Genomic DNA, 25,199 nt, shown 5'->3' with positions numbered 1-25,199 from the left:
GCTGTGCACAGGGCGGATTCAGTGATATCTGTCTTGCGCACAGCCACAGAGCACATTACATTACCGTCGGTTATATTTGTTAAGCTACACAAAGCGCTTTTTGTTGCTTTGCTTACCAGTGACTGGAGCTCTTTGTTTTTTTGTTTTTTAAACAAGCGCTCCAGTCACTTGTAAATATAATCGACGGTAATGTAATGTGCTCTGTGGCTCTGGACAGAGCATATTCGGTGGTCTAATTGGCCCTGTGCACAGCCACTGAGCACCAGGGGAGTATCCAGCATGCATCCCATGGAGCATCATCAGTCTTTGATATTTGATGGCACCTTGGAAGTGACCTTGTGATAAGTTTCCAAAAGTAAGGCAAGTGGCAAATAACTTTGCTGCAAAATACCTATATTGGACTATTGTTATTTATGGAGCAACTAGTCAGGCTTTTCTAAAAATAACAGCACAATATATTAACATAAGCTCTGAATCACAAAGCTGCATTTGGTAGGCAAGGGGGCGTCTCTAGGCCTAGACTCAGTAAAACTGGTATACAAACTGTAGGGTGCAACCCATTCGGGGGGCCGCAGCCTCATTCCTGGGGGCAGTGCACTACCCCAGCCTGAAATAAAAAAAAGAAAAGTGGAAATAAAAATCTGGCGTAGGATGGGACATGCACGTTTGTGCATATCCTATCCTACTGAATCAGGGGTCCTCCGATCCCACCATATAAAAATCTTGATAAAAAAGGAGCACACAGCGGGCAAGAACCAATGCTGTTTATTACAGCTGGGCAAGCACAAATGAAACAGAACAGTGGACTGGAGCTGACATCTGGGCATACAGCGAACATTAGTTTTATACTACACATAAAATGGTCAAGGCATTCGAAACAGTTGCAGTTCAGGATGTTCATGTTTTCCAAGAAACTCATTGGCTAACTCATTGGCTATCCTTAGAGCTAAACGTATGTTAGTAGAACGTGAGTGGAGCAACCAGATTAACGGTATCCCAACTCATCGCCTCCACATGTGGCGCCACATCGCTTCTCACTCCTCCTGGGAATAGTTTGCAATTAAAATGGCATTAGTGCTGAATGCTGGGGCTTTATTATTCAGCCATTGGTCAGCACCATTGTCAAAGGAACACAAGACACCCTGCTTCTGGTGGGAAGGGAGACATTCACATGGTACATGCTGTATAATGGCCTTTGCAAACCTTGTAGTGGATACTCTGAAGACTGGCCACCTCCCAGGGACATAGAAACATACAGTTTGATTGGTCCTCCCAAGAACGCCACTCTTTTCAGCTTCCCATTCCCATATCCACCTGACGGCAGGCACTTGTAGCAATGTGAACGGTTCTCTGGCTCAGGTCCACTTCCTCTCTAGCGCTGAGTGCCTGTAGGATTGGCATGCCACCCTGTCATTACATCAACCAGTGTCGTGTTGGCTGCTTCGGTCTGCCGGTGACGCGAAGCTTGAGCTCCATCTCCCTCTTCCCTAACCCGTGGTGCGCTGATCATGTGTTCAGAGCAAGTTTCCTGGGCGAGGCCCAACCTGGGGACATCCCTGCTAATTGTGTTTACCTGGGATTTTACCTTTTTCGTAATAATATACAAAAGCTCACTGGGCCAATTGCATACACAGTGCATCCCTACCCCCACATTTCCCTGCAAGGATTATTTCATGGTGTGTCCGCATTTCATTTGTGTACCCGTGCATCACATGCCGAATTGACCCTTAGCCTGATCATTGCTCCTGACGCCTTGTGAGCTATGGTACCTGCATAACGGAAAAAAGACACAAAAGAAGTGCTGCAAATTTGGTATGCAAGGGGGCGTCTCTGGGCCTAGACTCTGTAAGGCAGTGGTATTCAAACAGCAGTGTGCCCTCACGGCCCGGGGGGGCCGCAGCCTCATTCCTGGGGGAGCACAGAACCCCAGCCTGAAATGGAAAAAAGAAAAGTGGAAAGAAAAAGCTGGCATTTCCCCCCTATGAGGTGCCCCATCCCCTCTTGCTTACTTGGTAGGTGCACCCCCTACCTGGCGGTGAATCAGCACCTTTAATACATTCCCCCTTCGATCAGTCTTTTGATTGAAATCTCCTTCCCACTAATTTCCTTACGCTTTTCCTTGCACACCCACACCCGTGTGAACCTGTTCATGTCCCCTTCTCCTTTGTACACTTCTAGGCATTCTCCGAACACGTTTCTATGTGATTATTATTATTTTTTTTCTCTTTTTTTACTTTTACAAGAGAAGCATTATTTACGGAAACTATAATACGGAGAAAAAAAACACAATTTCTTTTTATTTTTTATTTGAGGTCCCAACTGCCCTCTTTCCCTATGTTTTTAATCCCCACCCCATATATATTTAATTTAAAATTTTATATTTTTTCGGTGGTATAGTTTCGTGAAAAAATGCCTGCTGTAAAAGTTTTCGAAAAAATCACTTGATACCACCGAACACCAGTATCTTTTTCCCATCTGGCGATCATTCAGCCCAAAGGGCTTCGTAGTTTTCTAAACCTAGTGGGGGCGCTGCTAACATTAACTCTACATCATCCTCACTTTCATTCACACCTGGAGGCTCCTCATCCAACACTTTACCAAGCTCAATTTTATTAGCTGTCATTATGTAACATGCATTTCTTTGGTGGCAGTCGCACCGGCTGATGACCCACCGACCGATACAGATGGAAGCAAGCATCACGACAAGCACAGGGACAGTTATTTTGAACATTGCTGCCAGCCAATCTGTGGACAAGTTGTGGCGTGTGTTTGTTGTGTCCTGCGTCTCTTTTATCATTCTTTCATGTATGGTTCGTATCTCATCAACAGCTTCTGTAAGTGTCCCATTGGCAGCATCATTAGCGGGTATTGCTGTGCAACATGTATTCCCTCCTGATCTTGTGGCACACACTGCCTTCCATAGCAGTCATAAGGTCCAACACGTAATGATTTTGTAGGGCCATCAGATGCAAAGCTCGGAGCTCTTCTCGCACTGCTTTCAGTCCTTTTTCGGTAGCATTATCCAATTGGGGCAGCTCGTAATGCGTTACTTGAATCCATTTCGTGTTACCGGTGCATTGCACCCTGGGAAGCAGGAGCGAGATGAAAAACATGGATGCATTGCTGAAGAGTCTCAAATGTGGTAGCATAGCGTCCAAGCACTGGCCAGATTCTGCTGATTTTTTTTTGCTTGCTCTCTTCTTTCTTGTTATCTTTGGTTTTTCTCCTCCTGTTTGCCCTTTTGCTTTATTCTTCAATTTCTGAGTGGATAGCATAAAATCTGCATGGGGCACCACCAATGCAGGACTACGGAGGATCACAGGTGCACATAATCCTCCCCAGTCTGGTATTAGCTGGACGTACTCTCTTGTACCACAGGCCCACCATATGTCCATCACTGCCGCTGTCCCCTTCTGCAACGCCGCAATGCTCATCGTCCTCCCGCAGCCAGTGTTCATCCCCAGCTCCACCGTTTCGCTCCACCGTTTCGTTTGCTCTGAAACACAAATAATTCTGTGTGAGCGGTTTTATATAAACTGGGTGATGCAGGGTCGGATTGGCCCCTCGGCCTTTCGGCCTGTGCTCGGGCCGAAATCGTCCCTGGGAAGTGGGGGCGGTTTCTGGCCATGCATGGGCCGATTTGGAAAAACTAAAAAATGAACAAAAAAAAAGTGTTTTTTTTTTCAATTTTGTTTTTCCTTCAAAAAGCCTTTCTTGCTTCTTAAGTCGATAAATTAGTACCAATGCAGGTTGGGTGATATTGTATGCATTTTTGTTCTATAAAAAAGAGCTTAAGTGTAAATGCTATACAATAACATATTATCATTTGGCCATGGACGTCTGCTTGGATTCACAGTAATTTACCGTACTTGGGAACAATGCTATTTGATGCCACTTCTGTTTTGTCAAGGGGTGAAAGGTCGTGTTTCATCGCTTCCTGGGATGTCACTTTGGAGTGGGGTCAAATGACATCACTTCCGGCAATGTCATCAGGTCAAGGGTCGTGAGGGGTGGGCCACTTTTTTGAGGTGATGGGTGGGCCACTTTTCTTTGGGTGACCGGGCCTATTTCTTGCCCCAGTCTGACCCTGGGGTGATGTTTTTCATCTATCCATGTATATTGGCATCCCATATTCTCCTGCATCTGCCATCTATATTCTTCACCACCCTGCCTTCAGACCTCGCCATCCCTTCTGTGCGTCATTGTACCATCCCCTTTTCCCATTTTCCATTTTGGTACACCGAACCTTGTATTTGCATTAAGGGTCTGGTGTGGCACCATGGTATATTGTGTCTTGTTGAATTCCTACAGATAATTCTCTTGTGGGCAGTGACCACCTGTTTTCCCCTCTGCACCCCTTCGGTGTATAGTCTAATATAATGTGCTTGGTAGTTTTTCCCTAGGCCATGCTTTCTAGTTGTATATAGTTATCTGCGTACACCCCCCCCCCAATCTATCAATTTTACTTCTACTGTATGCTCCTGGAACAGCCCCCTGGCCTTGCACAGGGACATATGCATCAGACATCCCCCTTCCTTTACTGTCACTACCTGTGGCAGGAATTGTTTTGGTGTCCCTGCGAGGTGTGGGATGAGTGAGCACACATAGACTGTGCCATTGGTGCTTCCTCACCCCACCCTCTTCATCTCTTTATAACATATATTTTGAGATGCGAGGTCTCCATCTTCCCCAAGAGCACTGTAGAATCCTTCAATACGAGATGTACTTCTATTAGTGCGGGTCGCCCTTCCACACCCTATGCTTTAGGAAAGAGAAGAGCAAGAGAAGACAAAAACGGAACAATCCAACCCCTATTACACTTGCATCGAGTTTTATTCTTCTCCCATTTATCCTAGTAGTGTCTTGCCTATCTTCTCCTTCATTTATGGGCCTTCTATAGAGTCTTATAGCAGTACACAGAGTCAATGATAATTGGGTTATATTTCCCATTAGTTGATGCTCCTCTCTTGTCTTTCCGTTGTGCTGCTGTTGTCTTTGTGGATGTCGGTTATATGGATCCATGCCCTCCTTTCCTTTATCTTCACCGCCATTGGGGTTGCGAAGACAACTTCAAATGGACCGCAAAACCTTGGTTCCTTCCACTTCCTTACAGCGCTGCGGACGATATGTAGGTCGCTGAACCTGACAGGAGATGAAGCAGAGCGCATTTGTCATTTCTGTTAAATAATTTGTCATTTCGTCTCTGAGGATCTCTGAGCTATGGTAAGCATCCGAAATTGAACGTGCAGAAGGGACAGGCACATGCATCCTCCTACCCGTTAAAATTTGGTGCAGAATCAAGTGATGATCCCAATTGGTTGAGTTGCAAATGGCAAAAAGAGCGAGGGGGAGGCAAGAAAGCCAGTTTTGGCACAGAAGAGGTTAGCTTCGCTAATCGTTCTTAAGCAAACCATTGAGCCTTTCAACAATCCTGTTCGCCTGCAGTCGGTACACTGAAAAAAGCTTGTGTTTTATCCCTAAGAGGTGCGTAATCTCATCAAAATGCTGGCCATTGTCCGACCTTATCTCTTCACATATTCCCAACCTTGGACGCACGTCCCTTACCAAGCAGTTGGCTGCAGATTTTGCGTCGTTCTTTGCACAGGGCCCAGCCTCAAGCAAGCACGAAAAGGAACAGATGACCACAATTAGTTATTTATAAGATGAGCATCTTTCTTGCATATCAACATAGTCGATATGCAAGTGCCGTAAAGGCCCTTCTGGTTGTGGTATCGTTCCTCGTATGGTTTTGAATGTATGCCCAGAAAAAAACTGTTGACAGACCACACAGTTCACCATAAACTCTGCCACTCACTCATGCAGATTTGGTACATACCACCCCTCACTTATCTCTGATGATATACTTTCTTAGGATGAATGCGTCGGAAAATGCAATTGCTTGAGAGCTAAGTTCAGCAATTTCCGAGGCATCGCTGGTTTTCCCGTACTATTTTGCCTCCATATTAAGTCTGTTGGGGAAGAGAACACCCTCCTTATAACCACGAGTCCTTCAGTTCCTTTCCTTGCAATTCTGTTATCTAAACAATTGTTGTTGCATTGAAACTTTCCTCCTTCTCTCTTTCCTGCTCTTTCCTCATGTAAGGGATTTCAATCAGGCACTCACCCAGGTCTCGCCTAGCATGTAGCGTGCGATGAAACCCTTATTATTTTTGTCTATAAGTTCAATATTCTGAATGATATACCACTCATATCACACTTGTCTCAAAATACCCCCCAGGTCACACTGAACCAGGAATCAGGCTAGTTTGTAAAGGTAAATATTTATTTTATTTATTTAATATTTAAATCACACATAAGTTTAATATATATATCTATACACTTGTGTATAAGCGCGTTATAAATGCCATATCACATATATATAGCAGCAATCAACTAACAGTGACAATACAATTTAGGATATAAGTCAAGCAATTGAGTTAATGTAAAATGATGCAGCATAGAAAGCACAGGAAAAAGAACAGTTTTGGTTTGTGAACAGATAGCGTTTAGGTTACCATTTCCCCCCGTAAAGTACTGAAGTACAAATGAGCAAACCTACACAAATGTGAGTAATCAGCAGGTATTCAGGAATGAATGACAAGGTCTAGAAATTAGATACAATCTTCCCTCCCCCAACAACAGAGAAAACCGTTTTTGGCAAAGGACACTTTTAAAATGACAGGTGAACTATGCTTTGTAAAATAATGCAAAAGGGTGGCAAAATGCTTAAATGGAGAAACATTCTAAGGAAAGCAACTCTAAATAAGTCCTAACACACATGAACTATAATATGAACAACAATACACACTTCAGATCAGGATGGCATGGAAAAAGCACTTTGAAATGGGCAAAAGACACATGTAACTTTGGCTAAATTGCAAATTCGCGGGAACACTTTTACTATGCGATATTGGAGGAAAACGGGTCAACTACACTGTTCCGCAGTTGTGGATGTAGCTAAGGGTCTTGGGTATCAGTGAGAGTTGAAATATCGTTTCTATCTTTAAAATTGAAGAAGTTATAGAGGTTTTAGTAAGAGGCGTTTTTGCAAAATAGGCGCGACCATGAAAACAGGAATTCAGTTTTAAAAATGACAGATGGGTTTTTTTCCACTATATTACTGACTATGAAAAAGAGGATGCCACACATGAAACTTCACAGCTACGTGGCCAGGGCAAGCAGTCCTTGGTGGATACTCAATTTCTGGGATTTACTTTAGTTATTCAAAATCACTAAGGAGTTATGGTTTTGTAAGACAGATGAGACAATCAGCACAAGAAGGATTCTAACAATACTAGGGTTCTGAATTTAAAGCTGGGATGGGTTGAGATTGAGATAATACAATGCAGATATACTATGGGTCACTGTTCTTCCTATTATACTTACAGTCCTTTATAATTATATTGGACTGTCAGCTCTGGCCATTGGATCAGGCAGGTCTACCGGTAGCAGGGCACCTGTGGAGGGATTGGATCCGCGGCGCGGTTCTTGTCAATTTTGGACTGCACCTCAGACTGGATTTGGAAGGGCCCCTTCTGGTTACTGGACACGGCAGATTACAGGATGTAAGTTTCAGCGGGCAAGCCTTAATGGTAGCAAGCCAAGCTGAATCAGAATTATTCTTTTAATCTCTGTATGTTTGCAATTGGGTCACGCTAGTAATAGTTCAGCAATGCTAAGTCTGGATTCTGCAAAGAAATCTGTATCTTCAAGGAATTCATGAGTCAGCTACAAGATGAAGAGTTCTGGAATAAGGTGCCGCGCGGACATCTGGATGGGTTCTGGAAGCAGTGTCTATGTGTAGTGAAACTCCTATATTTATCCATTACAAAGTTTATGGCGTGGGCAGAACTTCAAAAACACACCCCCATGTCTGTGAGTGGCTACAGGAATGTGCTTTGTCCTGGTTGGCGGTCTGAACAGAGCTGTCATCTTTATGACAGGATTTGGGAACTCCCACCTTGATTTTTATCAAAACATAACCTTTGCACAAATGTACATTTCTAACATTATGTACCCTAATAGAATTGGACCCATATATTTCATATTTGATTGTCTACATTCACATTCAATCCCCATCTGTGTGCGAGCTGTCTTTCTCATTCTATGGATTTTTATCAAATTTAAACATCACAGTTTGGATTAATCATTTCTAACTCGGTACATCTCTGGGTGTTTATCAGTGGACCATGTACACACACTCTTGGGGTTTGCAATATTAATTGTTCTGCTATAATGAGACTTTTTTCATAACTTTGGTTCCTTAAATGGTACATATTTCATCAATGTCTTAAAATCAAGAGCCTGAAAGTAGGTTCATGTCTATCAATTTTCAGATTTATGCCTCTTTAGGTTGCTCAGTTAAAGAATTTTAACTTTTAATTCCACATAAGGATTTAACTTAAAAGTTCTCCTCTGTAACCTCCCCTTCTCAGGCAGCAGCTGTCCAGTCCTTTGATTAGGGAGGTGTGTCCCCCTTCCTGGAGGGAAGCTCCCCTGTAGAGATCAGTTGGGCAGCTTGCCATTGTCCTCGGCTCAGCCCCAGACGAAACTCTACTGAGGTCCCATTGTACTACTTGTTATCATTATGCGGGAATCATTAGCATCACTTAATACTTCCTGTAGCAAGGGAGTGTCAGCTGAGATGTCAACTATCCCAGGCCAGGCACTGTCAGATCAGAATTAAATAGTTGCTTAGCTCCAGACTGGGTTCCTGTAAGATTCACCTACAATCTTTTATTTAAAAGATATAAAATGAACAGAGTTTATAATGGATTTTGACATTTTAAAGGAATTAAGCCCATCACAGAAAAATGCTTTAAACAGGCGGATTTTTCACTTCCTCAGGAAAAAGAAAACACATTTAAACTGGGTTTGACAGCCAATTTCCTTAGGCAGCTGTCAGGCAGTGACGCGTGGATTCCTCTGACTGCCTGCAGAATCTTTGATTTCAGCACACTTTTCCTTCCCATAATTCACTGGAAAGATGACAGAATTTTGTGCCAAACAGCACTTTGAAGGTTGCAATTTACTAAGAGAACTGTGTTTTCAAGGCGTTTTCGGATTTTAGCCCACTTTTGTGGCCTTGATTCAGTTGACAGGTGCCAGGTGACAGTTGACAGGTGTTTTTACACCGACTTTGCCTGTGTGTCAGGGTGTGCAGCTCTTTTGTGGTTTATGAACCATGCACAATTTTGCAGATTTAGTGCGCCCAGGGGTTATCGTCTCCATTTTTGGCAGTTTTCTTTCCACATTGGCAAAGGGGTGCAGTGTGGCGCATTGGTGTGGATAAAAATATTCCACACTCTCTTCCCCTGACATCATTTGTTTTCCTCTTTTGCCCGCAGAGTACAGTACCCTTCTTCCCTCTGGTAAGTATGCTGCTTTTTTGGCTGCTCTGTAGGCCATTTCTTCCCCAAAGATATTTGGTATTGTCTTGTATGGGCTGCACATTTTGTTATTGCCACTTCCACTAGCACTTTCAACGCCTCTATCAACTGCCCAAGTAATTCGACATGATGTACTGGAGTCCCATCACCTGTCTTGAAACCCCTACATTCCCATCGGGCCAATCCTTAATGTATGGTAGATGTTACGTGGCAGAGTTGGAAAATATGTTTGCCGCATATCCCTCCATCATGTTTAATGCACTTATCATTGCAACTAGCTCTGCGGCTTGCGCTGAATAGTCTAATGGTAATTGTATCTGAGACGCGGTTTGTGTCCCTGTGGTTTCTTTTGCAAAAGGACAGCCGTCATTACTGAACCATCCGAGTGGGAGAATAAGTGGAATTTGTCTTTATAGCTGGGGGTGGCCAGTACTGGTGCGTGCAGCCCTCCAGATAACATGCGTATCTTGCCCTTTTAGTTACAAATACGGATGATTTAATGTTCTACTGCGTACCGTGTACTCTTCGATTTATTCATTAAAAAAACATTCTTTCCACCATTAGATGGCATTGTAGCATTTCTTATGTCAGCAGCATAGCCTTTCTTATTTATTTTATTTTATTTATTTGCATTTGTATAGCGCTCCTACAGCCAGAGGCATCGTGGCACTTGTTATAAGAATTTTTACAAGCAATTTCAGTAGGCCAGGTTACATGTGTCCACGAGGTCTCTTGGTTACAGTTACAGTACTCATACATTACTCATCACAGAAAGAATTTACATTACTCATCACAGATTATGTAGCACATAGGAAACAGCTGATTAGTTAGATGAAGAGTTGTGTTTTGAGTGCTTTGTGGAAGGCTAGGTGAGATTGAATCATTCATAGGTTAGGTGGAAGGGCATTCCATTGTATAGCAGCTATCGTGGGGAAACTGGATCCCCCTGCACGGGCCTTTTTCGTTTTAGGCACAAGGATAAGGTTAGAGTAGCCTTCCTTAAGAGGTCTCGTGGCAGTGTGTTTGACAATCCTCTGTACAAGGTACGGAGGGGCACCATCATGGAGGCATTTGTGTGCCAAGGAGAGAGTTTTGAAAATGATTCTCTGTTTAACTGGGAGCCAGTGGACCTGTCTCCTGATATCGGAGATGTGCTCTTTCCTAGAGGTCCCCGTGGCTGCCCTCAGGGCATTATTTTTAGTTGTAGTTTTGAGAGGTTTTTGCATGACGTCCCGCATAGTAGGGCGTTGCAATAGTCTAGTCTGGAGCCAATAATGGCTCTGGCTATGGTGAGACAATTCTGTTGAGACAGGAATGGTCTGGATGCGTTGATGATTTTCGTATAGTAGGCTGAGGAGGTGGAGATAGTATTCACTTGTCTGTCCATGGTGAGGTTAGAGTCTAGGTACACACCAAGTGTTTTGACATACTCAGATACCTTGATGGGTGTGTTGTCGATAGTGAAAGAGGAGTATTCCTGACTGAGGTTACCCAGGCTAGTGGGTGAGCCGATAAGTAGGAGTTCTGTTTTTTCACTATTTAGGCAAAACAGTTGTCGGCCATCCAGGATTGGATAGTTGAGTAAATGGCCGTGAGATTAGACAGGTCAGTTTTGTAGTCACCTGTGAGTGGGATTAACACCTGCGTATCATCCGCATAATTGGTGTATGAAATGCCCAAGGAATCCAGGATGCTAAACAATGGCCTAGTGAAAAGGTTATAAAGTGTTGGCGCAATGCAGGATCCTTGTGGGACTCCACATTTGAGGATGCTGAGGGTGGCAGAGGTTGATTCAGAAAAGACTTTCATAGCCCTATCTTGGAGAAAGGAAGTAATCCAGTCGCATGCTTTAGGGGAGAAGTTAGCTGCAGAGGCAAGGTGACGGCACGGGTGTTGTGGTCGACCAGGTCTAATGCAGCTGATAGGTCAAGGAGCAGGAGGAGTGCAGGTTTGCCTACATCTCTCATGTCATCCATATTGTTCTTTAAATCGAGGAGGGCTGATTCAGTGCCATGTCGTGGGCGGAAGCCTGAGTGCCACAGGCCTAGGAGTTGGTTCTCTTCCAGATACTTTTGTACTTGCATATATGCAGCTTTATCGAGAATTTGTAGCAGGAATGGGACCGTGGTGATGGGCTTGTAGTTCCTGGGGATGGTGGGATCGAGTGAAGGCTTTTTTATTAGTGGGCGCACCCAGGCTTCTTTGAGATCTTTGGGAACAAGACCTGTCCTGAAGGAGGCGTTAATAACGGCAGTGAGAAAGGGAGCCAATGTGGGCGCAGAGTCATTGATGAGTTGGGCTGGACAGGCATCACCTTTGCAGTTGGAGGGCTTAATGGATTTGAGCAGGGTAATGACCTCCGATTCCGTGATGTCTTTGAATGCGAAGGGGGGAGGTGCGTTCAGGCCAGGTGAGGTGGGCGCTTTGCTGTGCTGGCTAGCTATTAGCTTTTCAAGCACTTTTTGGTGGCCAATGATTTTGGATTGAAGGGTGTTGAGCTTGTCTAGCATTGCTAATTGAATGCTGTTGCACCAGTTTGCATCCCTAATGAGCGTAGGAGGAGGGGTGGAGGGTTTTTCCAATTCTCTGAAGATGGAGAATATTTCTTTGGAGTTGGATTTGGCGTCATTAATCCTTGAGTTAAATGAGAGTGCCTCAGCTTTGATGACATTGTTTTTGTAGATGGTTTTGAAGGCCTCCCTGTTAGAATCTGAGGGTTTAGCTTTCCAGGTAGAGAGGGCGGAGCGTTTTTCTGAGCGTTGTTTGAGCAGCTCATTGGAGAACCAAGTGTTGGAGTGCTTGATTTTCTTGGCTTTCTTAGGGGCCCGGGGAGCAATGGTGTCTATAGCATTGGTGATAATGTTTTTGAAGGTGCTAGCGAGAAAGTCTGGATTGCTGGAGGAGGGCGTCTGAAGGTCGGGAATCATTAGGAATGGTGCCAGGTTTTCCACGGTGAGTTCTTATGCATGATGGTGAATTTCCAACTGAAAGACCAAATCTGTGACAGCTAATCGAGCAACACAATAAAGCATTCACCCTTTTAAAATGAGTTCATGCCCATAATGTCTAATAGCTTAATATGCTCAAAAGTAAAGTTTGCTTTGATGTCCTTAGTTGAATATTCTTTAATAACCATACATGACAACACGCTGGAAGTGTGTGACGAATCTCCAAACCTAAGTGAGTTTATGGCACAACTTATTTTTTGGGGTGTTTTAAATCCAGGATGTTTTGCCTTTTGCATCTTCTAGTTTTCCATGCAGGATGTGGACCATAAAGGTACAGTGATATTATTTTGGCACAAAATGTTGCTATAAGGATTTACATGTTATGATGCTTTACTATGCAAGTGGACAGTATTATTGTAGGTCTTGACACCCAAAACTAAAGGTTTTGTTCCAAGTTAAGCGCAGAAGAAGGTGGCCATGCCCAAATTGAAAGAGCGGGTTAAAATCCCAGCTTCGCTGTTTAGCATAAGTGCGTGATGCTGGGCAAATAATGTAATCTCACCTGACTTTGCTTGCACAAATCGGAGTGCTTATAAGTTTACACCCTTACAAAAGGACAGTTTTAATAAGTGTAGGGACACATTGGTGTATACTGGTGCTCCTCTGCTAGTGGCTCCAATACTGCTGCATAGAATTACATTATTGCTGCACTGGCCCTCCCCCATTCTTGTAACACTGGATTTGACAGGTAGACATAGTGTCACCAGCCAGTCAGTGCACCAGAGATTTTAGTATAGCGGACTGTGGTAGAACCAACATTACATTTTCTCCCCTGTGGCTCCCAGCCACTGAAGGTGCTTTGGCCGTCCAGAGTACTGCCCCACACTCTGCAATGACCTGTTATGCTAGGATATTGAGTCTTTCATTACACACCATCTGCCATTTTCACACTTTCTAGGACCTTCAGTTTCTGCAAGAAGTGGGTGTTTCAAACTCAAAGGAGAGAGCAGTTAACTGTAGAATATTCTTATTACAATGAGTAATGAAGTTAGATGCCCTACACAAGTAAGTTTGCCATTCCTCCACAGTCTCTGAAGTTAGTGCCTCTCCCAACATTTGAAGGGTTAGCCCCAGCCTACATTTTAGCCTAGGTGCACCCCTGGATGTGTGCACTTGCATTTTGATAGGCAGGGAGGTGAGGCAAGTCTTGCCCCCCAAACTGGCAGTTTACTGTGTGTGCTCAGAAAAATGTACTTGAACAAACACAGTAAAACTTTAAAGCTGTTACTTTCAAGAAAGTCTTCCATCACCTCTCTGCATATTGCGTTTTAAAATATACTATTCAATAGTTGTTCCCCACACCAGACCATGGGAGGAGGTGGGTAGAACAGTCGGGGCAGAGCCTCCAAGTTTGCCCTGCCTATTTTCTGAAGTGGCCCCTCCCATCACAACTTAATTCCCCTCTCCTGTCCCCCGAAATGTAGGTTTTGTTGTGCCCCTGCATGGGAGAGAGGTCACGTAGGTCGGCTTAATCCCCCTAGCCACCAGCCACCCCCACCTCTCCCCTCAAAGTGCTGAAATAAAGGGGCGGGAGCCAACACATCTGCAATTATTCCTTTACTTGCTGCCTGTTGCAAACCTGCTCTGTAATGTATAATTTATAAAGTTATCCTGGCTGTAGTAAGACGTGCGCTTGCTTTTGGGCTATACCACGAGGGGTGGGCCATTACCCCATGCAGGGATGAACAGTTCCATTAGCCTGAACTGAATATATTTGCCAATAGCACATGCAGGGAGGCCATGTGCCACTGGCGCATGCAGAAAAGAGATGCTGTTAGCAGTTGCAGATAGGAGATGCGCTGCTGCATGTGTACGGAGGCTATGCCAATAACAGGTCGAACGGGAGTATGTGTTCTTACAAAGCGCTTTTAGCCAAATTCCTTCAGCTTTTAAGCACTGTGGTAACGGTTATTATCCCATTTCGAATGCTACTTGATTTATTACAGCAAAACAGAGCAGAATGCCAGCACTGTTGGGCATTGTGGTGGGGGCTGGCAAGGACATGTTCGTGTCAGGCTGAATAAGAAAATGGGAGGGGGAAAACCGGGTACATTTGGCCCCAGTACATTTTGTCTATTTCCAGCACTGATAGTAACTTTTGTGAACGGTCATTCTTCATTATTGCATTTCTTGTAAGAAAGAAGGGACTCCTCTTCAAATGCTAACAGCACATCTCTGAAAGGAGATGTGCCTTTACCAAGTGCACAGAGTACGTGGCGTATGTGTCAAGAGGAGATCCGTAGCTAGCATGTTCAGGAGGATATATGCCATTATCAAGTGGAGTGATGTGCTGTTACCGTGTGCCCAGACGGGGTGTGCCGTTTTCATGTGGAGTGAAGGGCTCTGCACAAGCCAGACAACTTTGATCTGCAACGCTTTTGGTCTATGGGTCTGATTTTACGTATGCATTAGGTGTATGTGTTGGATACGTTTTACTCTCTTGCAGAGGAGAGGAGAAAACTCATTTTTACTCTCTTGAAATTGCATTTACTCTCTAATTTGAAAAATCCTGCGTAAAATACTCCTACCTCAAAATCTTATCTGGAGCACTGGGCGCGTGTGCTAATGCTTATTTAAGTTCTATAAAATTCTCTCATTTCGGCAATCCATTTGAACCCCCTCTTCTCTTTCTGAGCTTCTTTTAGGGCCTGCAGCAAGGGCTTGGTGTAGGCTGAGTAGTCAAAAACCCATGCCCTGCAATAATTACACAACCCCAGGAATTTCTGTATTTTCTTCACTGTGTGTGGCTGTGCTGTTGAGTGAATTGCCTCCAGACGCTCTTGTGTTATCCTGCGACCTTTGATGGCTATTATTTGCCCCAGGTACACTACTTCCTCCTGACAGTATTGTAGGTTTCCCTTATCCACCTTGTACTCCTCTGCCAGTAATGTCAACAGGTGTACTGAGTCTGCCCTAAACTCGTCCTCTGGCTCACTACATATCAACTAGTCATCAACATATTGGATCGCTATGCTTGGAATTTGTAAATTGCTCATGTCCATTTGGATCACTCTATTAAAAATACTAGGTGATTTGCAGTACCCCTGGGACAGTCTAGTGTGTTTGAATCTCGTTGCCCGATACCTAAACGCTGTCAGGTACTGTGAATCAGAGTTCAGTGGAATGGAAAAGAAGGCATTCTTAAAGTCAATGACTATGAAGTACCTTGCCTGTATTGGGATGTCACACAATATTGTGGCTGGTTTTGGAACTACTGGAAATTCGGCCTCAACAACATTGTTTAGGAGGCATAAATCTTGTATGAATCTCCAGGACCCTCCCTTGGATTTCTTTATCGGGTATATGGCCATGTTACATGGCGGGGAAAAAGTTTGTATGATACCCTGCCCCTGGAGATCATGCAAGGTTGAGTATATTCCCTCACCCGCTTCTCTAGACAAGGGATATTGTTTAGCTCTGGGGAGTAGTGCTTCCTCCTTCAGTTTTATTTTCACCGCCCACCCTCCTTTTAGTACCGCTATGTCATGGGGCCCCTTGGTCCATAATTCTTTGGGGACCTTCTTGAGATTGTCATCTGCGTGGACACTACCCTTCTTCACCAGTTGTGTCAGAATTGGTACCAGCTTCTCAACTACTTTGACTGTGCAAGGTATTTGTAGCTGAAATACCATCTCTCCCTCCTCTTCTTTGTCGAACAGCTGTTAATCCGTTACTCCTGTTGTTGTTAATGTTGGGCCAATGCAGAACACTGTGCACCATTCCATAATGTCATTGTGTGTCCCACACAGGATCACCATGTTCTTATGGACTATTAGCCCCTCTAACTGTAGCACGAGTGTGGTGCCTTTCATGTTGTCCCTTTGACACTGTGGTCTGAACAAGAATTCTGATGCCAGTTGGAGCACCTTACCTTGTATTCCCAGGACCCATCCCAGCAGTATCTACACTGTGTACAAAAACATGCTCGGGTACATAGGTTGACCTCGCAATGGGCTTTGAGCGTGTGCTGCTAACAAGAGCACAGCCACTCTGGTATAGTAGACGCCTGGTGTTGTGCATACCATCCCTCTCTATGTGAATGATATAGTGGCATTGAACTTGCTGAGTCTATCTCTCCCTAGTATGTTATTGTGAGTGTCCTTGGAGTACAATAGTGGACCTACAATGTGTTTTGTCCCTATTGTTAGTGGCAAATCTTTTGTGACTGGAACTGTGACCACCAACCCAGAGAAGCCTTGCGTGTCCGTGACCTTGTTTGATAATGGGAAACCCAACCAGCCCTACAGATAAGGGTATATCGGCCACTTTTACTCTAAAATAGGCAAACGCTCCCAAAAGTAAGAATAGGGAGTACAAATACAATAAAAAATGGGACATGTTGTGCCCCTGCTTTCACCAAAAGAAATCCATGGATGTTTATGGACCAGTAGTTCATGTAGTACTACAGGACAAACCGACTATAATTATGGAAGAGGACACATTTATCTTTAAATGTGCATGAATAACTTGGTGCAAAGATGTATTTCTCACAAAAATATTTCTGTTTTACAGTTGAACATATTTTTGCTCGTTTATAAAATACTCCCATTAGGGGTGGGACTCATATGTTCACTATCTTTTTGAACATTTTTTTTATTTACTTGTTTCAATTGAAAATTCAATTTTTACAAGAATCATTTGCTACAATGGATGAGTTTCATAGTTGAACAGAAAGTCACATTCTTTGGCGTTCTTTAGCAGGCAGGAGAATAATCTGTCCATGAGCCAGTTTTCGTTCTAAATTCCAAAGCCTCACTGGCTTGATGTTCCGTTTTAAGTTCCTTGCGTCTCCCCCCCCCCCCGGGCCAATTTATCCTTGATGTCCTCATATGTCTCTAGACAGTTCCAGTGTAATGCTTTCAAAAAATGTAGTCCCAGCAATCACCCATGAAGTCCTTTCACCACTCAACAGGCAGCGCCACCATTCCTCTTCATCATAAAAATGGCGACCTAATAAGATGTGACCTAAGTAGGTCCTGCGCCGTTCCAATAAATCTTGACAATTCAAAAGTAAATGTCTTACGGTTTCAGCAGTCTCCTCGACTTTGCAAAACCGACATTGATTGTTAGTTGATTATTTCCTTATTGTGAGGACCTAATTTGTTTTTAGCAAGTTTAGTCTAATCCGCAAAAAGTTTTCTCTTAGGCTTTTATTCAGAAATGTTTGAAGATATTTTGCCGGCTGATTCAGTCTTAATATCGGCGAAGGAATGTTTTTTGCCAGCTTTTTAAAAAAAAAAAAAAAAACTTTATTTAATTATTGTGGTACACAACATTGCAACAACATGACATTCCCTGTATATCCATAACAGAGACGTTCAGTTCAGTTCAGTTATATAACATAGTGTGCGGTATTACAGATCAGACATATTACTGGGCCCTGCCGGGCTGCTACTGGCCGAGTTTGCTTCGCATAGATATACTCTAAACTGGGCCCAAATGTCCTTCGGTTTACATGAGTTCGGGAGTGATATGACGTAGTGTTCCTCACATTCATTAACATAGATCAGTTCCTTAAGAAAGTGGCTCACTTGTGGTGCCTGTGCACTCTTCCATTTTAGCAGAATGCACTTTTTTGCCACCGCGCATGCAATATTAAAGAGTCTTCTGATTACCTCTGACTGTTTACCAATATCCCCAAACAGATATTTTTGTGGTGTGAGGTCTGTGAGGGTTACTTCCTCTAGGATATTCGCCACCCCCCCAGAATACACATATGTGTGGGCAGCTCCAGTACATGTGTATCGAGTCGGCCTGATCCGCCCCACACTTCTGACACCTGGCGGGACTGGTATTTGTGAATTTTGCAATTTTTTGCGGGGTGTAGTGCAACTTGTTCAACACCTTAAATTGGATCAGCCGGAGGCCCGCGTTCATGGATACCCTCTTGGTCAGTTCCCAGTACCTCTCCCAGGCTCTGTCAGTTATGGTAGTACCCAGATCCATTTCCAAGGAGGACGTCATCATATTTACCGTTGGAGTGTTGGCCTGTACAGCCATGTATAGCCCCGAGACACTGGTTCCCGACCGGGTTGACAGGGCCACCAGGCACGGGTGCGGTGGGGGTTCATCTGGGAACATTGGCCACCTAGCCTTAAAAGCCATTCTCATTCTTTGGTATTGTAATATCATCAATTGCTCCCTTCCCATCCCTGTTTTGAACTCTTCCAGCGTTATAAATTTGCCATTAGGGAATATGCCTTTGATTTTAAATTCTTCCTCCGGGTCCCATGTTTTTGTACAAACATTTCTGTTCGAAACACTTGTGTATAGGCGCGTTACAAATGCCATATCATATCATACATCTGGATCATATGTGGTTGCTATACCGGGGAAGTTCCAGAACGGGGCCTGAGCATAGTAAGGTGTCTCCAACCCGAGCCTATGGTACAGTTTGGACCATGCATGCGCTGTTGTACTGACTGGGTCGAATGGACACTCATCTCTGTGTTTTCCTTTAAAGATGACTGACCTTAAGTCGGTTGGGCGTGTAGCGTGTTTTTCTAGACAAATGTGGGGTGAGGTGTCCTGCTCGTCATACCAGTGTTTAACGAACTGAGCCCGTGCCACTAGGTAATACAATTCAAAGACTGGAGCTGCTATGCCACCTTTTGTTAAAGGGTTCCACCATTTTTTCTCACTTCATTCTGGCCGCCCCCCGCTCCAGACAAACTCCACCGCCATGGATCTGAGAGTGTCAAAGAACCGCCTACCAGGCCATATCAGGATGTTAGTAAATATATATAGCTGCTTGGGGAGAATGACCATTTTCAATATGGCGACCCGGCCGATAAGTGAGATGGGAAGTTTAGCCCAGAAACGGAGTTTAGTAGAAATCGTGTTCAATAGGGACTCGTGGTTGTTCGAGAAAAAGGATGTTCTGTCTCCCGACACAATAACACCCAGGTATCTTATCTTGTCAGTGGACCATTGTAGGCCGTGCGTGTTGTTTGGACATCTAATGGCTGGGGTCAGGGGAAAGATTTCGGATTTGGAGCAATTAGTTTTGTATCCTGAGTATTCTGCGAATTTGTGCACGGTCTCCATCACTGGCCCCAAGTGTGTGTCTGGTTCCCGGATGTATAGTAGGGCGTCATCTGCATATAGTGATATTGATTGGGTCAGGCCCGCCATCCATATACCCCTCTGTCCCTGGTGTTCCCTAATTGCTGCTGTGACTGGTTCCATAGTAAGGGCGAACAGTATGGGGGAGAACGGGCAGCCCTGTCTCGTACCACTGCCCAGCTCAAACCATTCCAACATGGTGCGATTGGTCAATACCTTGGCTCCCGGGTTAGTATATAGTACATTGACGCATTTTCGGAAGTATGGGCCTAGTCCAAATTTCTCAAGCACCATGAACAGGTATGACCATGACACCCAATCAAACGCCTTTTCGGCATCTAGAGATACAGCCACCGCCTGGGCTTCTGGCTTGATCTGGGCCATGACACCAAATAACCTACGCAGATTCAGTGCCGTCGATCTGGTGGGGAGAAATCCGCATTGGTCCGGGTGTACCAACACGGGCATGTTGGGCAGGAGTCTAGTGGCCAGAATCTTTGCAAATACCTTGGCATCACAGTTTATAAGGGATAGGGGCCGGTACGAGGACATCTCGTTCGGCGGTCGCCTGGGCTTAAGGAGTACCGTTATTATGGCCTCTCTCGTGTCCCTACCTCTATGGCCTGCTCCCCCACAGACAGTAGTATCGGGGCCAGCTCCTCACTGATCTCCTTATATAACTCAACCCCCAGTCCGTCGGAACCGGGTGCCTTTCCGTTGGCTAGTGATTTAATCACTTCCTTTATTTCATCGACCGTAAGGGGCCTGTCTAGCAGCAGTCTATTTTCTGTTGACAACGTCGGGAGCGTGATACTGTCTAAATATTCCCTAATGTCGTTGGGAGTTTTCAGGTCATGATTGGCATACAGTTCTGTGTAAAAATGGGAGAATTGTCTATTTATGCCCTCCTCACTTGTTGTTACCGTGCTGTCCCCCGCTACTATGCTGGAAATTGTAGTATGGTGTCTCTTGGCTTTCAGTAGGTTGGCTAGGGTGCAACCTGCCCTGTTCCCCTCGCCATACCGGCGTGCTCTGACTGGAGTAGCCATATACAGCAATTCCCTGGTAGCTAGTTTATTGAATTCTTGTAGGTTACTATTGATGTCCGCAAGGGTGCTGTCTTCATGTACAGTTGTATATCGCTGTTCTAACTCCCCCAACCGTTTCTCTACTTCCGACAGTTCCCCCCTGACCGCCTTCAACAGCCCCGTGGATTTGGAAATCAGGATCCCCCTCACCCATGCCTTAAATGTCTCCCATAAAATCGCAGACCTATTGACTGAGTCTTTATTAGTTTCAAGGAAGAATTCTACCTCTGTATGTAATTCCTCTGCCACCGCAGGATCCTTAAGGATGTCGGGAGGCATTCTCCATCTCCTGACCGGGGGTTTAAGGTTTCCTAGTGCCATGTCTAACAGGATAGGGGAGTGATCCGACAGGGTGCGGCGAAGTATTTCACTATTGTCGATTTGGTTCATAAGAGATGCGGACACCAGCCAGTAATCTAGGCGAGATTCTGTGTCATGCACCGAGGAGTAAAAGGAATACTGTCTTTTATGGGGGTGTAGCGTTCTCCAGGCGTCTACCAGTGTTAGTTGCGATATGATTTGTTGTAAAATACCAGCTGTTTTTGTGGGATTCCTGTGTTTGGAGGTGGAGAGATATAGGGTAGTGTCTAATATGGTATTGAAATCTCCCCCCCCACAATATTTGCTCGTTTCCAGAGAAGCCAACCTCTTGCATTACATTTGTGTAGAAGTCAGGGTCATCGACGTTTGGACCATATGTGTTTATTAATATCAGTTCTTCCTCAGCAATGCTTCCCCACACTATTACGTAGCGACCCAGAGGGTCTATTTTACTTTTCCCCAATTGGAACCCAACAGAGGGATGGATCAGGACAAGTACTCTTCGTGCCTGTGAAGAGTATTCAGTATAGTATCTATGCTTACCCCACCCTTTCAAGAGCTCAGCGTTGACCTTCTGGGGCGCATGAGTTTCTTGTAACATGATAATCTGGGGATGGTGACGAGTAACATAGGCTCCCACCTTGTTCAATTTGGCTCGGTTGGTCAGCCCGCGGACGTGCCATGTAAGAAGTTTTAGTCTAAGCCCTCGGCCCGTTCTGACAGGATTAGCCATGTCTGTATACCCTTGTTGCGTCTCTTGACTTGCTGTTACTCAGGAGAGTTCCATGTGCTGCAATGTCACCACGATTTTTAACTTGTAGGACTCCTCCAACTGAGTCCCAAACCCTCAATCCCCTGCCCCTTCCTGCATTGCTCAACAGAGCGGAACATCCTGTGATATTTTGGTCCCCCACCCACATCATCTCTCCCAACTTTACAATGATGCCCTGTAACGTTCATTCCCTTAAACTGGTGGAGTCCTTCCTGAGGGTCGCCCGTTGCATACACCTGGCTTGCCCCGACGGAGGCTCGGCTCAGTTAATCATAAGTCTTCATTCAGTCCGTCCATATTGCAGAGTTTTCCTTTCTCTGGGCGGTAGGGAGCCGGCAATCCCTTTAAGAAAGAATTCCCTCCCCCTTCTTGATTCCCCCCCCCCCATTTTGGGAGCCAGTGATTTGCTCTGGTCAGTCAGCTGAGTCTGGTATCTCATCTCCGGGTTGTGGTCTGGCGTTCTGGTCGACCATCCGGTCCCTGGGAGGTAGTGGAATGGAGGCCTCAATGTATGTCATGGCTTCTGTAGGGTTTTCGAAAAAGTGAGCTCTCCCACCATCTTGGATTCTCATTTTCGCTGGAACATGAGGGCATACGGTACATTGCGTATCCGCATCTGTTTTTTAACCAGTTTGTAGGATTGCCTCTGTGCCTGTATACCAGCGGAGAAGTCTGGATATATATGGATTCTGTTGTGTTCAAAATGTAGAGTGCCTTTCTCTCTAGACAGTCTGAGTATCAAATCCCTGTCTCTGTAATTGAGGAGACGTGCTATTATGGTGCGGGGAGGTGCCCCAGGTTTCGGCAATGGTGCCAACGTGCGGTGGGCCCTCTCCACAAGGAAGTGTTCGGAGAAAGAGTCTGCACCTAGGATATTTCTCAGCAGGTTTTCCACTTGTCTCTCCATGTCGCCTTTGCCAAAAATTTCTGCAATTCCAACAATCCGGATGTTATTCCTTCGAGATTTTGATTCTAAATCTTCGCACTTATTTTGAGTTTTTCGTAGCTCTGTCTGGAGGTGGGCTATGTCGCGGCCATGCTGTGTGATTGTGTCTTCGTTCGTGCTTATCCTGCTCTCTGTGATACGCGTGGTCTCCTTTTTCACTCGAGCCTTCAGAGACCCAATCGTTGCGACTATGTCACCCAGTTTCTGCCATGAATCCATTTTGGACCAGTGTCGCCAGGCGGTCTAGGGGATTTTCCCCTTGTTTGTCGTGTTCCTGTGGCGCCCCATCGGCCGCCCTATGTGGCTGGGAGCTGGTGAAGGAGTCCATCGGGCCAGTCTTTTTCCCTCCTGTGCCTTTCCTCTTGGTGCGTCCCATGTGGTGTGGTATACGGCCTTTGAGTGGACTGTGTCCTCCCACGTAGTATAGACTGCCGTGTAAATGTTCAAAGAAGAGCAAAAAGGCGGGTAGTGTGGAAGCGTTTGGCCTTCTTCACACCCTCCTTCCTCAGGGTGTTTGGGTATTTATTTGTGCCTTCTATAGGGCAGGATCTTTGCCGGGCGGATCCTGAAAGTTTGATCACAGAGATTGCCCCCACGCGGCTCTCAGCGGGGTGTCCCCCCTGCACCACTCGAGGATTGATGGGGTTGTGCTCGGCAGGAGTCGCCAAGTTCTGCTTCTATATACCGGGATGTTAGTAGTGCACTTGTAACCACACCTCGTGGGGTGTAATGTTATCTTGCTCGGCGAGCACCTCCAAGTGCCGGGGGGGGAATGCAGCCTTCAATGCCCCCTCAGCCGTGGCAGCCCCAGCCCCTTGCAACCTCACGGGAGCGTCCTCAGCGGTCTCCGCCGTGTTTCATACATTGTGCACATATGGCGCTATGTTAATTCAATTTGGTGCCAGCAACAGTTCCTGGGATTTGCCATTGAGCCTCCCCGTGGTCTCACCCCGAGGGTTATGGCGTGGCACTGGTGTTCGTCATTGTGGGGGGGGGCCTTTCCGCCCGCTGCACTTACTTGATGTGAGGGTTGCGACACGAACCCCCCATGTGCCTCCGCTTTGCTCCTCCGTGCTTCCCTCGGTCCGCCAACACCGGGGACAAGGGAGGTGGCCCGCCGGCGGCAGCTGCGTTGCCGCGCGTGGCACGGCCGCGAGAGCTGTGTGATGTTCCCTCGGCTGCTCAGCCGGCCCTCCGCTCTCCTCTCCCGATGGAATCAGCTTCGGGTGTTGGTGTTCTCCGTCGGCGGCCTCTCCGTGTCCCAAGCCGGGGACGGCTGCACTGCCCCTCGCTTCTCGGGCGACAAGGTGCGAGTTTACCGCTGCGCCCCTCCCCCACTGCGGCCTGTTCTTCCCGGCGCACCTCCACAAAACACAGTAGATGTTCTGTGGAGCCGGCGGGTGGCCGCGACAGCACCTCCTGTCTGCCAAAACGCTTCCAGCCGGATATTGCGGGTTTTATTTCATGTAGTCACACGATTTTTTGGGTGCTTGCTCCGGAGGTCTTCCGCCACATGAATCCACCTCTTCCAAGCGTTTGGAGCGGCTCTGAAAGGATTAATTCAAAACAGGATTTATGTTTGAACCAGAGCTCTCCTCTCAGGCAGCCATGTTCGTTGTGTGCAACAGCACCCCCCTTGTCAGCTTGTTTTTGTCGTCCATTTCCTGCGTGAGAATCCAATCGTGCTCAGTTTTCTTTTGATTTTATTAGGGATGGTCAACAGGTCTTCCTTTGTGCATCCCAATGATTCCAATGAGGTATTGATGCAGGAAACCCATCTTTGCATGCCTTTAGAACCAGTCTCTTTTCTCATTAACTCAAAGATCATGGGACTGTTCGGATCGATAACTTTCTTGTATAGCATGATGGTTTTACTCATTACCACCGATTCCAATGGAAGATATCGGAGTGGATTGTGGAAGAGATAAAACTTGATGCCAGAACATACCCTCCAGTTTTGGCCAAAGAGACACTGGTAAATTGGGAATTGCTTCCACCCCTTAAGTAATGCTGGGTATAGCTTTGGCCTTATAGAAGTTCAAGACTGGTGTAAATGATAAGCAGCCGTATCTTTTGTTTACAGCTTTAGCTTGGGAGATCATGGTTTTCGTCTTGGTGTAGAGAGCTTCTTGCATCGGGAGCTCCTTGGCACTAGAATTTAGTACTACTCCCAAGAATTTGAAGCTCTTAACACGTTCCAGAACAACGGCCTCCGCAAACCATTTCAAATTTTCATTCCTTTGTTGTTTCACCTGAAAAGACATAACCTTTGTTTTTGCATTGTTGATCTCCAGGTCGTTCCCTTTAATGAAGCAGATCAAGTTGTTTAGCTTCCTCTGGAGACCAACCGGCGTCTGATGCACAATAATGATGTCATCTGCATATATTAATCTCGACAGAGGGACACCGGCAAAAGTAGGAGGGAAAGCTTTTGTATCTTGATCACTGACTTTGTAATCTGCCGTATAGGTGTTGTATATGCCGGGGCTAACGGACATCCCTGTTTTACCCTGCGTCCTGTGATGATTGAATCTGACAAGTGGCCAGCATTCGACAGACAAACTTTTATTGAAGTCTCGGTGTACAAGTCCTTGATTGGCCCCAAGATAT

General features: G+C 45.5%; 1 protein-coding gene across 2 annotated transcripts in view; it reads left to right on the top strand.

Annotated features, from left to right (window-relative positions):
• Window positions 1-25,199, top strand: part of GPN2 (GPN-loop GTPase 2) — a 369,135-nt gene that overhangs the window by 125,392 nt on the left and 218,544 nt on the right. The gene's annotated exons all lie outside the window — the stretch shown is intronic.

This window comes from Ambystoma mexicanum, chromosome 11 (assembly GCF_040938575.1).
Source record: "Ambystoma mexicanum isolate Mex_15411 chromosome 11, UKY_AmexF1_1, whole genome shotgun sequence".
In the NCBI taxonomy this organism is placed as follows: domain Eukaryota; kingdom Metazoa; phylum Chordata; class Amphibia; order Caudata; family Ambystomatidae; genus Ambystoma; species Ambystoma mexicanum.
The sequence above is the reverse complement of the archived record's forward strand: the minus strand, read 5'-3'. Positions and strand labels throughout refer to the sequence as shown.